The sequence below is a fragment of the Myotis lucifugus genome, unplaced genomic scaffold (assembly GCF_000147115.1).
Source record: "Myotis lucifugus unplaced genomic scaffold, Myoluc2.0 scaffold_18, whole genome shotgun sequence".
Classification (NCBI taxonomy): domain Eukaryota; kingdom Metazoa; phylum Chordata; class Mammalia; order Chiroptera; family Vespertilionidae; genus Myotis; species Myotis lucifugus.
This window is the reverse complement of record NW_005871066.1, coordinates 6,705,451-6,718,906: the sequence shown is the minus strand read 5'-3', so window position 1 is coordinate 6,718,906 and position 13,456 is coordinate 6,705,451. Positions and strand designations below refer to the sequence as shown.

At 40.0% G+C, this 13,456-nt stretch overlaps 1 protein-coding gene across 1 annotated transcript in view; it reads left to right on the top strand.

Moving 5' to 3' along the window:
* The window catches only part of POU6F2 (POU class 6 homeobox 2), a 322,732-nt gene that overhangs the window by 280,777 nt on the left and 28,499 nt on the right, over nt 1–13,456 (top strand). The gene's annotated exons all lie outside the window — the stretch shown is intronic.

Here is a 13,456-nt window from a genome sequence, read left to right as displayed (position 1 = left end):
GCCTCCGGAGACTGAGCCAGAGAGAACCAAGGCCTCTCTCATCTAGAGCAGGACTTTGGATTGTTGTGCCGTTACATTTTTTTTTCCTGGCCACTGCATTTTCTTTTTTATTCTTCATCCCATGAGTGGGAAATGTTTTCTTGTGTAGGTTCTTGGATCAAGCCTGTTGGCACATCCTTTCAGCTAACGAATAGGAAAAGGGCCAATTAACTAATGGAGTAATCTAATTAACAGCCATAATTCTAAACAGGTAATAAATTACAGTAAAACCGCGCTATAGCGGACTAATTGGGGGAGGGGGGGAGGGCGGTGTCCATTAAAGCCGAAAGTCTGTCATATAATAAAGTAGGTTTGCCGAATGCATACGTTAAAAAATTGATAAATTAGTTTTTAATTATGTAAACACATTTGTGTAACTAAAAGTCAGTATGTATGAAAAGTTTAATTTCATAGAAAAGGTTTCTATATGTATTACTGCAATTTTAAATTTATACTGAGTAGGTCTAGTAAATGCGGGCATTCACCAGTCACCAAGAATAAACAAATGCACACGGCTGGGGTGTGGCTTAGCGCACGTCTGAACATCTGCCCACTTGGGTTAAAAGTGCTGCAGAAGGTCAGGCCAGGGGACAACAGAACCAATTACTGTGAGATATGGTGTGATCACGTGCTAATCATTCCCCAAGCATTGTGTACAAGTGGTGACTCTTAGATTTCAATGTGTAGACACTATTGTTGTAGATATGTAATATTTATTTCTGTTGGCAAAATTACTAGTGTTTTTTCCCAACTTATGGCCTATTCACTAAAATTGTTGAAAATAATAGCGAATTAATAAAAAATAATAATCTGTTAACTTAATTATAAGCAAATCTTGGTTAAGAGCATTTTAAAATTAACAGAGTGTTAACTTTCACATATGACATATGGACTGGAAATTTTGTCCATTAAATCTGAAGTTCATTAAATTGAGGTCCGCAAAAATCGAGGGTTTACCATGCAAGACACCATTTACAGACAGCTTCTCAGAGCTAGTCTGACTTCTCCGATCTTTGTTTCACCAACATAGTTTACATTCTAATTAGTGCACCCTTATGGCAAAATAATATCACTCTAAGGTTCATGTGACTCATTTCAGTGTGCAATGCTCTTTAACCATATTATTTCCTAGAGCAAAGCTGGGTTTCAGCTAAATGTTCCTTCAGGCTAAGTAATTTCTATAAAAGATAATGGAAATAATGATATCTCCCATGCACGGAGCCCTCACCACAGGCTGCTGTCATCTGTGATCCTGTTGGAGCACAGGTTTGATGATCTGTAATCAGTAGGTGTGATTGTCCCAGCTGCTCAAATCAGCAAATTCTCAGAATGCTGCAAGTTAAGTCTGCTCCCAGGGATGACACCTTCAGTAAGTGGCAGAACTGAGATCGGAGCCCAAAGCCCCCACCCATCCTCTCTTACCTCCCTCACAGTCTTGGGATCAAAGACCTAGGTTCATTTCCGCATGCTCCATAAACGTGTCCCTCTGGAACCTTCATTGTTCTGTCTGCAAACAAGAACTGTAATTCTTGACCTATCAACCTCAGATTTCTCTTGAAGGTATATAAACACTCACACACTTGAAAATTTTAAAGAGCTGTAAACCTTGCCAAAATAAATATAGGGTATTTTAATCAATACTCTCACCATTATTATTTTTGCTGATCAAAGGAACTGGACAAGTAGGTTCAAGGAAATCTCTAAAGCAATGAGATAATGTTGATAAGTTGACCTCAGGTCTCCACTTAATCTTGTCAGAGAAAATCACCCTCGGGACGCCTGGGTCTGACTGTCTGTAGGTCTGCTGCCTTTCAGCGAGGCATCCTATCCAGAGAGAAAACAATGCATGGTGAGTGCTTCAAAAGGGGCTCATCCAGTGAGCCTTTCTGAGCTAAATTCCCAATGAATCTTCTGTTGGACTTTTGGTAACATCACTGAGCAAAATGATTTTAGAATTAATTAAGCTCCCAAAGTGGTAGGCCCCAGACATTTCTAGATCCTTCCCTTTAGAAGCTGCCTCTCTAAGAAAAAGAAAAATATATATTACTATATTATAAGTTTAAAGAAACTACTGATATTTAAGTTACACCATCAATTTAATAACAACTTTTTTGGAATGGAAGAAAATACTACTGCATTAAACAAAAAGTCAACTGTTAGGGGCAGCCACTTTCACAAATTTAAGAAATGTAAACAATTGCCCTGGCCAGTGTGGCTAAGTTGGTTGAGCATTGTCCCATGCACTGAGAGGTCATGGATTTGATTCCCAGTCAGAGCACATGCCCAGGTTTCTAGTTCAATGGGAAGCAACTAATCAATGTATCTCTCTCCACGTTGATGTTTTTTTCTCTCTCTCTTTCTCCCTCTCTTTTCTTCTCTCTCTAAAATCAATAAAAACATTTTTTCAATTTAAAAAATGCGGGAGTCTTATAATTAGGAAATATGTGATTATTTAGTAAATAGCTTTAACCAAAACCAGTATCAGAAAGATTGTTCACTGGTCTATTGATGATGGCTCTCTTTTTAGTATTTAGTTTCTAGTAAAAAGTTAGGGATGGAAGAGGAAACTATTTACATCTCAATTTTCTAAATAGAGAATGAAAATTAAACTTGATTTGGGTCTGGGGACAATGAAAGAGAAGAAATTCTAAATTTCAACTTAGAATCCCTAGAATATCATCAGTTTGTTTTGTTTTTTTACAAACAGTTTTAAGATTAAGCAGAGCATTATCAGAGAAGGGAAAACATTAAATTCACATATGAGAAGCATTCAACTTCCAAATAAATGTTCATTGTTCCATTTACTACACCACATGACCAATAATGTACCCAACTTTCACCTTGGTCCATAAGTTGTTGACATGATGCATTCTTCTTCAAGATCTAGATGTCATGTCAACTCACAGGGCAGTAAGAGAGAAATGAGAAATAGATCATAGACAGGTAGAAATGGAAAGTCACATCACAGAACAGTGAAGAACTAGGTTCAAGTTCAGTGTACAGAAGTAGGCCTTTCACGATTCAGTTGAATGTAATGCGTTAACCATAGGACAGAAAACTGTGAGAAAACACAGTTGGAAGAATATAGTGGCCCCCTTTACCTATATCTGTCAAAACTTGCCTGATGGTTAGGGGTAAGAGTACAGATTGGTCACTTATGTAAATGAGAATACAATTTCATGAGAAAAACTCATCAGCATAAGTCTAATGAGTTATGGTCTTTGTTGTGAGAAATGAGAAATTCCATGGTCTCACCCTAAAGAACATTAAGAAAACATTGTAAGAGGAAATTGAAAAAATGTTAGAGTGATGAGGACAACTATTTTTTGATTGAACAGATAGATAAATATTGCATGCAAATATCAAAATACATTTAATTTTGCCACAATAATAGTCTCTTCACAAAAATCTTATGAATTATCTTGAACTCATGAAACTGGGTGGTGATAAACAGATGCATCTTTAATGACACCTGGAGTGCCTTCATTCCCCACCCTTTTTTTTTCTTAGAGGCTTGTTTTGTTGTTTATACTAATTTAAATTCAGCTTTATGGCCTGACTGCACTCAGCACTAGGAGATACTAAATGCGAGCAGCACTTTCTTGAGGAATCGCCAAACATTTCCTTCACCAAAATCCATTGCTCCAAACAATTTGAAATATTAGAGATGACTGGTCCCCTATTTAGGTTTTTTGTTGGTTTGTTTTGTTTTGTTTTGTTTTTTGTGGGGAGGTAGCTCTGATTGTTATTCGCTCTTTTTTTCTCGCATTTGGGGAGAAATATAGACAGTTCATAGGTCAGGGTTTCATTTAGGGATGTTTACTAAAGCTTCTAAGGACCAAAGCTGAGTTAAACTAAAAGGTGTTCTCCCAAGCAATAAATAACTCTAGTCTGATTTAGCCACTTAATCTGGCATCAGCAGGCAAAGCAGAAATACTTGCCCAAATTCCTTTTTTCTATTAAAACCTTTTATTTCCATACTAATGCATGCCACATATCTCTGAATATCTAACATTAATATCTGACCTGAATTTTAGGCTCAAAATAATGGCCAATCTTAATTATTGTAAATACTAGAGGCCTGGTACACAAAATTCGTTCACAAGTAGGGTCCGTAGGCCTGGCCAGCGATCAGGGCCAATTGGGGCCTTCCGGCTGCTGGCTGGGGCCTTCCTTCTGGCTGCTAGCCAGAGCCTTCCTTCATTCCACACCACCCCCTGGTGGTCAGCACACGTCATAGTAAGCGATTGGTCTCCTGGTCAAACTCCCGCAGGGACAATTTGCATATTAAGCTTTTATATTTATAGATATCCTTTTTTTCTTCTTAACAGATTTCTTTACTATTGGGATTTTATTTTATTTTACTTTATTTTATTTTATTTTTTACATTATTACAGATGTCCACCTCCCCGCTGCAACCCCTTTGCTCACCTTCATCCTGCACCGGCCACACCCACCCCAACCCCTGCTAAGTATTTTTACTGGCATTAAAATTTTAAGTCTTAGGCAAAGCCATATAAAAGCTCACAAAGTAGGTCTTGCTGCAAAATTATGGCTTCACCACAGTAGTGATTCTCTTTTGAAGGAAAAAAAAAATGTTTTAGAAATTTCAGTGTTGGCAGCTGCAAAGAAAATGAAAATTACTCATAGTTTAATTTGTAGTCAATACGGGAAAGTGGAAAGAGATGATGAAAAGAAATGTTTCCAGTTCATCCTTAAGATTTGTCTTTGTTTCTGGTCTTTGTCCTACTGGAAAAACATAATGAATATTATAATAAAAATGTAAAACCTCTGAAAAAAGTTGGAAATTGAAGCACTAGATCATGTTTACAAATCTTTTCATTTTCTCTCATTGACTTGAAGGAATTTGCCTCTGTGTCACATGTCACACTTGCCCTTGTTATAAATAGCTATGGATTGAAATATACAATTAGGATTCTATAGGTAGAAAAATTATAATAAAAATCATAACATTAAAATTATATAAATTAATATAGCATATTTATAGATGAAGGAGAACTTTGAGAGCCTGGTGGAGCTGAGCCCTCCTTGTTTACCACATAATGAATTCATATGGGTCCTTGTGTTGGGATCAAGATGGCAGAGGTTGTTATGAATGGGTTATGGTCACTGAGAAGGAACATTGTTCTGCAAACTGAAGGACATTCCCCACTGTGTGTCTGCCATTTCTACACTCCAATGGGAGTTATGTTCTTGGGGACCAGAGGTCTCAGTGAATTTACTCAGCCCTATTTACAATCCGACTTCGGCAAGCATTTTAGCCATCTTCTTTTTTACAATCAAAGTGATGTAAAGACAAAATCTAGGATCATCAGATATTTCTCAGACTTCCAAAGTCAAGAACAGTGCCTGAAATCAAACTGTGATAACATTGGACTTCTTCAAAGATTAAGAAACTATAATTTTTCAGGAGAAAATAAAAACGTATATCAATGAAGGGTGAATTCAGTAGTCCAATGGTATATTTGAGCATTCAAACAGTCACAGGAGATCACCTCACAATTGTAGCAGTTTCCCAGTATAAGAAAAGAGCAAGCAGGACTCTTGCCAAGAGCAGGGGAGGGGTTTGGGAGGAAAAGTGAGCTAAAAAGGTGAAGAAATTAAGTAATACAAATTAGTTGTTACAGAATAGTGATGGGGATGTAAAGTACAGCACAGGCAATATAGTCAATAATAACTAGGTGTGGTACTGGATGGGTACAGGATTGATTGGGATGATCACATATTAAGTATTGTCTGATCACTGGGGTATATACACCTAAAACTAATATAATGGTATATGTCAACTGTAATTGAAATTTTTTTTAAAAAAATAATTGAACTTAAACAAAGAGCAGGGGTTTTAGCGTTATGTAAAGGCTACCATCTTGACTATCCTAACTACCAGAAGCGGAGACTTTCTTCTTCGCTGGTGGGTTATTGGTGCCATAGATGGCAAGATTTATAGAATGCTCCTATTAAGCCAAAAGAAACTATTTTTCATGAATTCAGATGGCTAATTTCCCAGTCTTCTACATAGGAATGTGAGCCATGTGGTGTGGCCTCATGCTGGGCACACAGCAGACACCCCAGAAAGGCTTTGCTGAGAGAGTGGGTGGGTGAGTATGTGAGTGATCAATTTGGGCAGGAATCAATGCATCAGTAAGACAACACCCTTGATTTTGAAGCCATTCAGAATAAAACAGAGAGGTTCCAACAATTGACTGGATTTCCAGACAAAGTTGAGGATGTTTTTATTCATCTGCTAGAATTATCTAGTTATCCCAATCCCTCCACTTCTGCTGCCAATATGTCTGTATTATCTATTCATATAGGGATACTTTCAATGTGAAGTGTTAATATTTGTGTAAGCAACTAAACTCACATACCCAAAGCCTTTCAGTATATGCTAATAAATAGGCAATACATTTCCAAGGAAAAAAACTCAGCCATAGAGCAAGTGGCAAGTTCTCCATCTTTTCCTGAAGGGTCTCTCCAATCCCATTTCCCTGGCCCCAGGAGAATTGCAGGTAGTGCTGAGAGTCTTGTTTACTTGACCTTTGCTGGGAGAACCTACTTTGTATCATGGAGTATCTCTCACAGTCACAGATGAAATTGATAAACCTTTGATTCCAGTATCATGCCCAAACAAACCTTAGGCTAACATTTTGCAAAACTGACTCTCCCCTCTTCTATCTTCCTCATCCCACCTCCCAGTAGAGTAACAAGGAAGCAGAGCAGTGGAAGGAAAACAGCACCATGGAAAAACCAGTAACCCCTAAATAATGCAGAACTTGCTAATATACTGTTCAGTATAGTAGGTCTAGAATTCAGGTATAATTTTAAAACTTCTGTTGATGGTGGGAACTTGTAATGTGGAGGGAGGAGGAGGAGGAGGAGGAGGAGGAGGAGGAGGAGGAGGAGGAGGATTGTTATTATTGACTTCCTGGACTCTAATCCCTGCCCACCAGTCACTCCAGATTAAGCCATATAGGCAGTTACAGTGACTTCTCAGTAATTTTCATCTCAATATATCATCTTGTGTATTAATTTAATTTAATATTTTGATTATACTCTGGATCAAAACTTTTATTCTGTCAATGTTTCCTAGCATTTGAGTGGGAACCCAAATAAAAGAGAAAATAACAAGTCTCATAATTATAGTAAAATATGTAAGAACAGATATTATGATGCATCTTAAAATTAAAAAACAAAACGCCTGCCTCCAGAGTTGTAGAGTGTGCCAGATTCAGCTGTAGTATTATTGTAGTGGGAACTGTCAACAGTTTAGAGCATGGCTACAGCTGCTAACTTCATTTTGCCAAAGGACTTGAGAAAGATTCGCGTCCAATAAGAATGAGCATTGTATCAATTGAGTTGACTCTTCCCTGGTAGACCTGTGAGTTCCTGAGAAGTGGAATTTCTTCCATGATGTTTGCTGCTAATGGGCTGCATAACCAGGGTTCAGGGTTATGCTCCATAAACATTATTCCTGTAAAACACCTTTGGAACTGACATCATTCATCCTGTCTTGTATCATTAAGATCTAGTGGGATCTTTTAACCCCGCCTCATCATTTGCAATTGGAAAACAAAGGCATACACATTAGATTTCTTCCTTCCCAACAATTAAACCAAAGGAAGACTGTGTTCAATAGTGAGTTTTGGAGTTTGGGTTAGTTTTGTGTTCATTTAAAGATAAAAGGGGGAGAACCATAAAAGCACATCTTTATTGTACCTTATAAATATTACTGATTACTAATGAGAACAATCTTGCTAACATAATTCCCAAATGATTATGTCAAAATTCCTTCTGACTCTTATGTGTTGTCACTACCTTCTCCTGTGGTGGGCACTGGCTCTCCCTGTTATAATTTTCAGGTTTTCAAAAGCTTGAGAAGAACTTCAGCAACTAAGGCATTTGAATAGTATCCATTTTTAAGTCAACTGAAACTTAGACCATCAGTATGATAAATAGCAGCAACTACCTCGCAGAAATAAACTGAATTCCTAGTTTATGGAAAAATGTATGTTCTGCTCACAATTTGAAACTCTCTACCTCTGGTAACTTGTTAAATTCTCTCCTCTCTTTTCTTCCAGCTTCTCTTCTTGCCTTCCTTGCTCCTCTATTTTTCAAGCATCCTTAGTTAACAAAGTCCTGACAGTATAATCCATGAAATCTCCTTTTTTAGTTTTAGTGACCTTAATTAAGATAATGGCAGTCCCTATCTTTACCTGATTTTAAAAATATGGATAGCAATGGCTTAAAAAATACTTGCTAATATTAATGAATAAGCCATGTTTAATTTGTATAAACTACTAAATTATAGGCCCAAAATGTCAACATTAAATTTAAAAATAAAAAGACAGTACATTACTCTCACACTTGACCCCCTTGCACATATGACAGTAAGAGAACCTCGAGGGAGATTAGGAGAGAATCACAAGCTTGAATTTCTTTGTCTAGTAATTTGTGATTATCAAACCCCTTCCCAAATGAGTGGGGAAAGAGGACAGAACTGGTATTTGGGGATATAATCATCAAAGCTTTGCACTGTGCCTTTCAACTTTCTGGGCCTTCCCCTCCCCCTTGATAAAAGCTGGGAGTCTTCTCCATGACTTCTCTTTGGCACTCTTAGGGACTACAATCTTCTAGGCCCGGTTCCCCGACAATAATGAAAACTGTGACCCTAACAAACTTCCGCCACCACCTCCGCAGCCCCCGCTGAGCCCTCCTCCCGCTGCCTGCTACATGGGAAAGAGCTGCCAGGTCCCACTTCCTGCCCCACTGGACTGATTCTCCTTTCCTCCGCTTGCTCACCCTGATTCTGACAGGTCGGGTGAAGATGGGGCATAACATTGACTTCACTTTGCGGAACTGTCAGAAGATGGTTTCTGCTCTCTGGGCCAGCAGATGGTTCAAGCCAGCTCTTGCAGGCACTTTCATGAGGGCTTCTGAGGCCCAGCTGGGACCTTCCAATGGGGCACTGCTGTGGGCAATGTGTTTTCTTCCTGCTGCCCACTCCCTTCTCAGGGTTTGGTTTCCACAGGCCCATTCTCAAGCTCTCTCTGTGATGCTGCCACAGTGCCCATTCGCCAGGGGGTTCTCTGGGACAGGATTATAAATGGCTCAGACTCATGATATTAAGCCCTGGGGAACACTCACATATCCTTGCCTTGCTGTCAGTGAGAGGGTAGCTGGTGCCCATACAGTGCCGTTCTCTCTCTTCTCCTCCTTCCTCCTTTTCCTTTTTCTCTTTTTCCTCTCCTTCTCCTTTCTTTCCCTGCATTTTTTTTCTTCTCCCCTCTCAGCTCAAAGCCACAGCCTCTCACCCATAAATTCATCAGGGGGGTGTCCCCCAATTTTAAGGGAACAATATTTATTCAACCACTTTCATTAATCTTGAGGAAAGGAGACAGACAGCCTCCCTTGCCCCATCCCTGAGAGGGAAGAAGACACACAGTTTCAAACTGGGAGGGTTGAGTTCTGGACGGTCGGAAGGTCTCCTCCCTCCTCCAGAATGTGCCACCTGTTGCTTCTCAGTGCTTCTATGGAAACTTCCAACTTAGCATTCTCTTACAAGACAAGGAAGAGTTCCTTTTTCCCTGTGGTGAGCTGTCTTCTGTTCTTCACAGTAAACTGTTTTCATGGTGAAGTTATAACATTCAGAAAATTTCAAAAGGTGTTTTACAACTTAGTGCAAAAGCCCAGGAGTGACCACAAAAGCATTTAAGCAAAATGAAGTTATGAACAAACATTTGTTGAACACCTTTTTGGTTGTTAAAGCACTGTGTTGGGTGTTCTGCATACATTATTTTATTTAGTCCTCACAATAACCTTATGAAGGGGGCATTATTATTCCCATTTTAGAGATGAGTAGACAGGTTCTAAGAAGTGAAGTAATTCACCAACAATCTCCTAGTAGTTAGTGGCAAAGCCTGGGCTTGAATCCAGCCAGTGGGAAATTTGTTCTATATATTTATAAACCAAACACAGCACACCCAGCAGGGATCCTAATTCTGACAATGAAAAATATTGAGTAGGTAGGTATTCCCTAGGGTAGAATACCTATCAATACACATGATATAAGCATGAAAATGTATACCTTATAAAGTTCTTTCTCACAATTGCTCATTAAGAAAATGTGTGTCATCCACTGCTTTTCATATCCTGGGCTTTTTCAGTTATGCCACCTTCGGGCACACTGCCATTCCCTATGCCCATACCCATGCCAGACATTGGTAATCAGTCATGATTACCTCCCTAAACCCTGGGACCTCCAGAGCTTGAGGAAGCCACGGCCAACTGATTGATGTTGCCTGCAATGTTTACTCTATTTGTCCTTAGTTGAGTGGCTTTCGCTAATTGAACTCCTTCCCTTGCTTATCTTCATGCTTTTACTATTCTCTGGTTCAGACACTCTGCTAGAGGACTCTGTCAACATTCACACTTCTCTTGTTCCCCAACTTGAACAAAGCTAAATGCAAGAAGGCACTAGATTGCATCTTGCAAAAATAAATTTTGTTTAGGAAATAATTGTATCCTCCTCCTCCTCCTGGAATCAACATCAGAGCTGCCAAAATAACTGTGAGTTTAACCTTAAAGCTAGGATCACAATGAGACTAAAATGAATGTATTATGTAAAGAAGACAACATCATCCCTCGGAGGAAGAGAGAAGAGTGGCTGAGGCCAGACCAAGGAAGAGGAAGGCTGTTTTCATTCTGGTGAATGCTCACCACCAGCTCCTCGGCTCTCAAGTGCTATAGGCACTTTGTTCCAGAATGGACAGAGTGATGTTAGTGTTTGATCTTGACCAAAAAGTACTGAGGTTACACAAATATTTGTCTCTGATGATGGATTGAAAGACCTGAGGAAGACACCAATCTACAGCATCGGTGGGTTCTTTTCTTAAAGATATGTGCGCAACAAAATTACTTGTCAATTTGACATCTGCAATCTCCTACTCTGTAGCAGAGTTTAACAGCATGTCAGCGACTATTACAACATGTGGCCCATCAGACAACTTGTCTGCAGGCTCTGGACTTCCGTGATACCACCTTCAGCTGCTACTGATGACACCTACATGTTGGCAGGGAATAAATTCAGCACGTGCTACCCTCCATTAGTCATAATTCATCCCTACTGAATACCTGAACTAGACCGAAGTCCATAGGGCATTGTAATAATCACCTGGTAACTCAAAGCAGTTACATGGTCCTGAATTGCCAGAGTTTTCTACCATTGCAAGATAATCTTTATGGTGGCTAAAATTATAATAGCTGCTGCATTAAAAATAGTCTCATTTACGTGTAAGCCACCCAAACTCTTAGGGAAATAGAGATATGTGTGCTACTGAACACTAGTAGTCATTTTAATGATTTTTTCAGTTGCTCTTGCAACATGGACGTTATTCTCAGTGGTGTTTCATGCTCTTAACTCCTCTGAGAAAATAGACAGGTGAACATGAATAGCAGCAATCAAATAAGTCTCCTGTCAGAGAGGCCGGAACTCTTTTAGATCACAAATTATCATTCCAATACCAGTGTGGGCCGTGGCCTGGTTAAAGCATTCATCAGAGATGAATCAACGCTGTTAGAGTCAGGGCAAAGACATAGAGGATCATTGCAAACGATGCCTTAGCTATTTGCTGTGGGAGTGATGGGGCAATAACCTCACTCAAAAATTTCTAATGTTGCAACCCAGGCATAAAGTAGGCCGTGCTTTTGAATTGAAGTGGAAGTGAACCAATCAAGCAACCCCTACGTCAAGGATTCATTGAGGCATTTGCTTCACACTTGGACGACTACAATAGCATCCTAGTGACTGAGCTCCTGGCTTGTAGTCTCTTGCCACTTCAGTCCATTCTATCCACACTGTCACGTTCACACCTGAAATAGCTCCATTTCGGCACTCCTCCCCATCCCCTCAAAAGCCATTCATTGAAACCCCTTGCTAGATGGAATTTGACTGACCTGTCATTGCTCCACTTTCTCTACCCTCATTCATATCCATCCATGTTTTCCACCTCCAGGTTAGAGATCTTGTTTGGAATTGTTTTGTCTGCCTTTCCATACCTCACCCAACCGCCAAGACACTGTTCTGCCCCCATTTCTTCTGTGAAATCTTTCCCACCCATCCCCACCTTTCTTTCTCTGAAATCACTCATTCATTCTCAATATTCTTTTGATCATCCACCACATGGGTACAGAGATTCTTAGGGAATAGTCCTTGACTCTCCTATGGAGCATAGCATTGCTCTGTTGGATTATTAGAATCTTTGCATGCCATGTAACTGTCTTATCTCCCCCTCCCCTGCCCCAGTAGCATCTTCTGGTATCCTCCATGGCACATGACGTCATCATGCCTTACATAGAGAATGGTCTGCAGGTATTAGGTGGGTCTACAAGTTGTCAGCATCTAAACAGAGTTGGGATTTGTCTTTGGAAGTGAATGCCTTGAGTGGGAGCCCTAGCTAGAGGCTGTGTTTGCCCAGTGAGATGTCTTTCCACTGATTTCTCTTATCAGTAAATCCTTAGCTCTAAGAGCCAGAAACTCAAACTCCAAAAGTTACTTCCAGAACTACAAGTGTCTCAAAAGCATCCTCTTTCTATCTTTGCCCTCAAGTCAGAATTTCCCTAATATCAAAATTCAATTTTAATTTCCTGACGTAGTTGAAATATGTGTAGATACAAATACTTCCCTTGAATATCAAAGGCCTTGAATTCAAAATACAATTTCCACAGGTAAAATTGCCAACTCTTCAGGAGTCCCAACAGCCTCACCCCTTGGCGGCCTCGGTTCCTCTCATTTCCTTCTTTGACCTTTGAAATCGGAGTCTGAGGAGGAGTTTTGGGGAGACCTGTGGAAGTGTCGAGTGGGATGGGAACCAGCCTGAGTGAAATATGCACATCCATCAATTTTTAGGGCAACACAATGTGGAGTCATCTTTACTCTTTGATTAATGGGAGCAAATTAAAATCCACATGTAGTAATACCTTGTGGAATACTAGGAAAGTCATCAGAGTGCACTGCTGAGTTTTTGACATGCTGAGATAGTGATCCCAGCTCCCCCAAAAGGCCCACGAGAATGGGAAATTCATAACTTCACAGAAGCTTCCTGACTAGAATGGCCCCTACCCCTACCCCCACCTTGAAGGCAGACTCTCCTTATTAAAGGGTTCCTTCAGTCATGCCATTCCAGATCCCTCTGGCTCTGACACTAGTGCTGTCCTACCGTCAGTAAGTGATGCTAGGGACTAAGAAAGAAGAGGGGGGCAGGGGAGGAAGGAACTAAGCAGTGTGAGGTTTTAATAATGTCACAGCGCAGTGTGTGGAAGCGAGGTTGCACATAGGGAAGAAGCTGGTGAGACGTTTGCATTTCCCTTTCTTCTCTCCACCCAGACAGCAGCAGAGCAT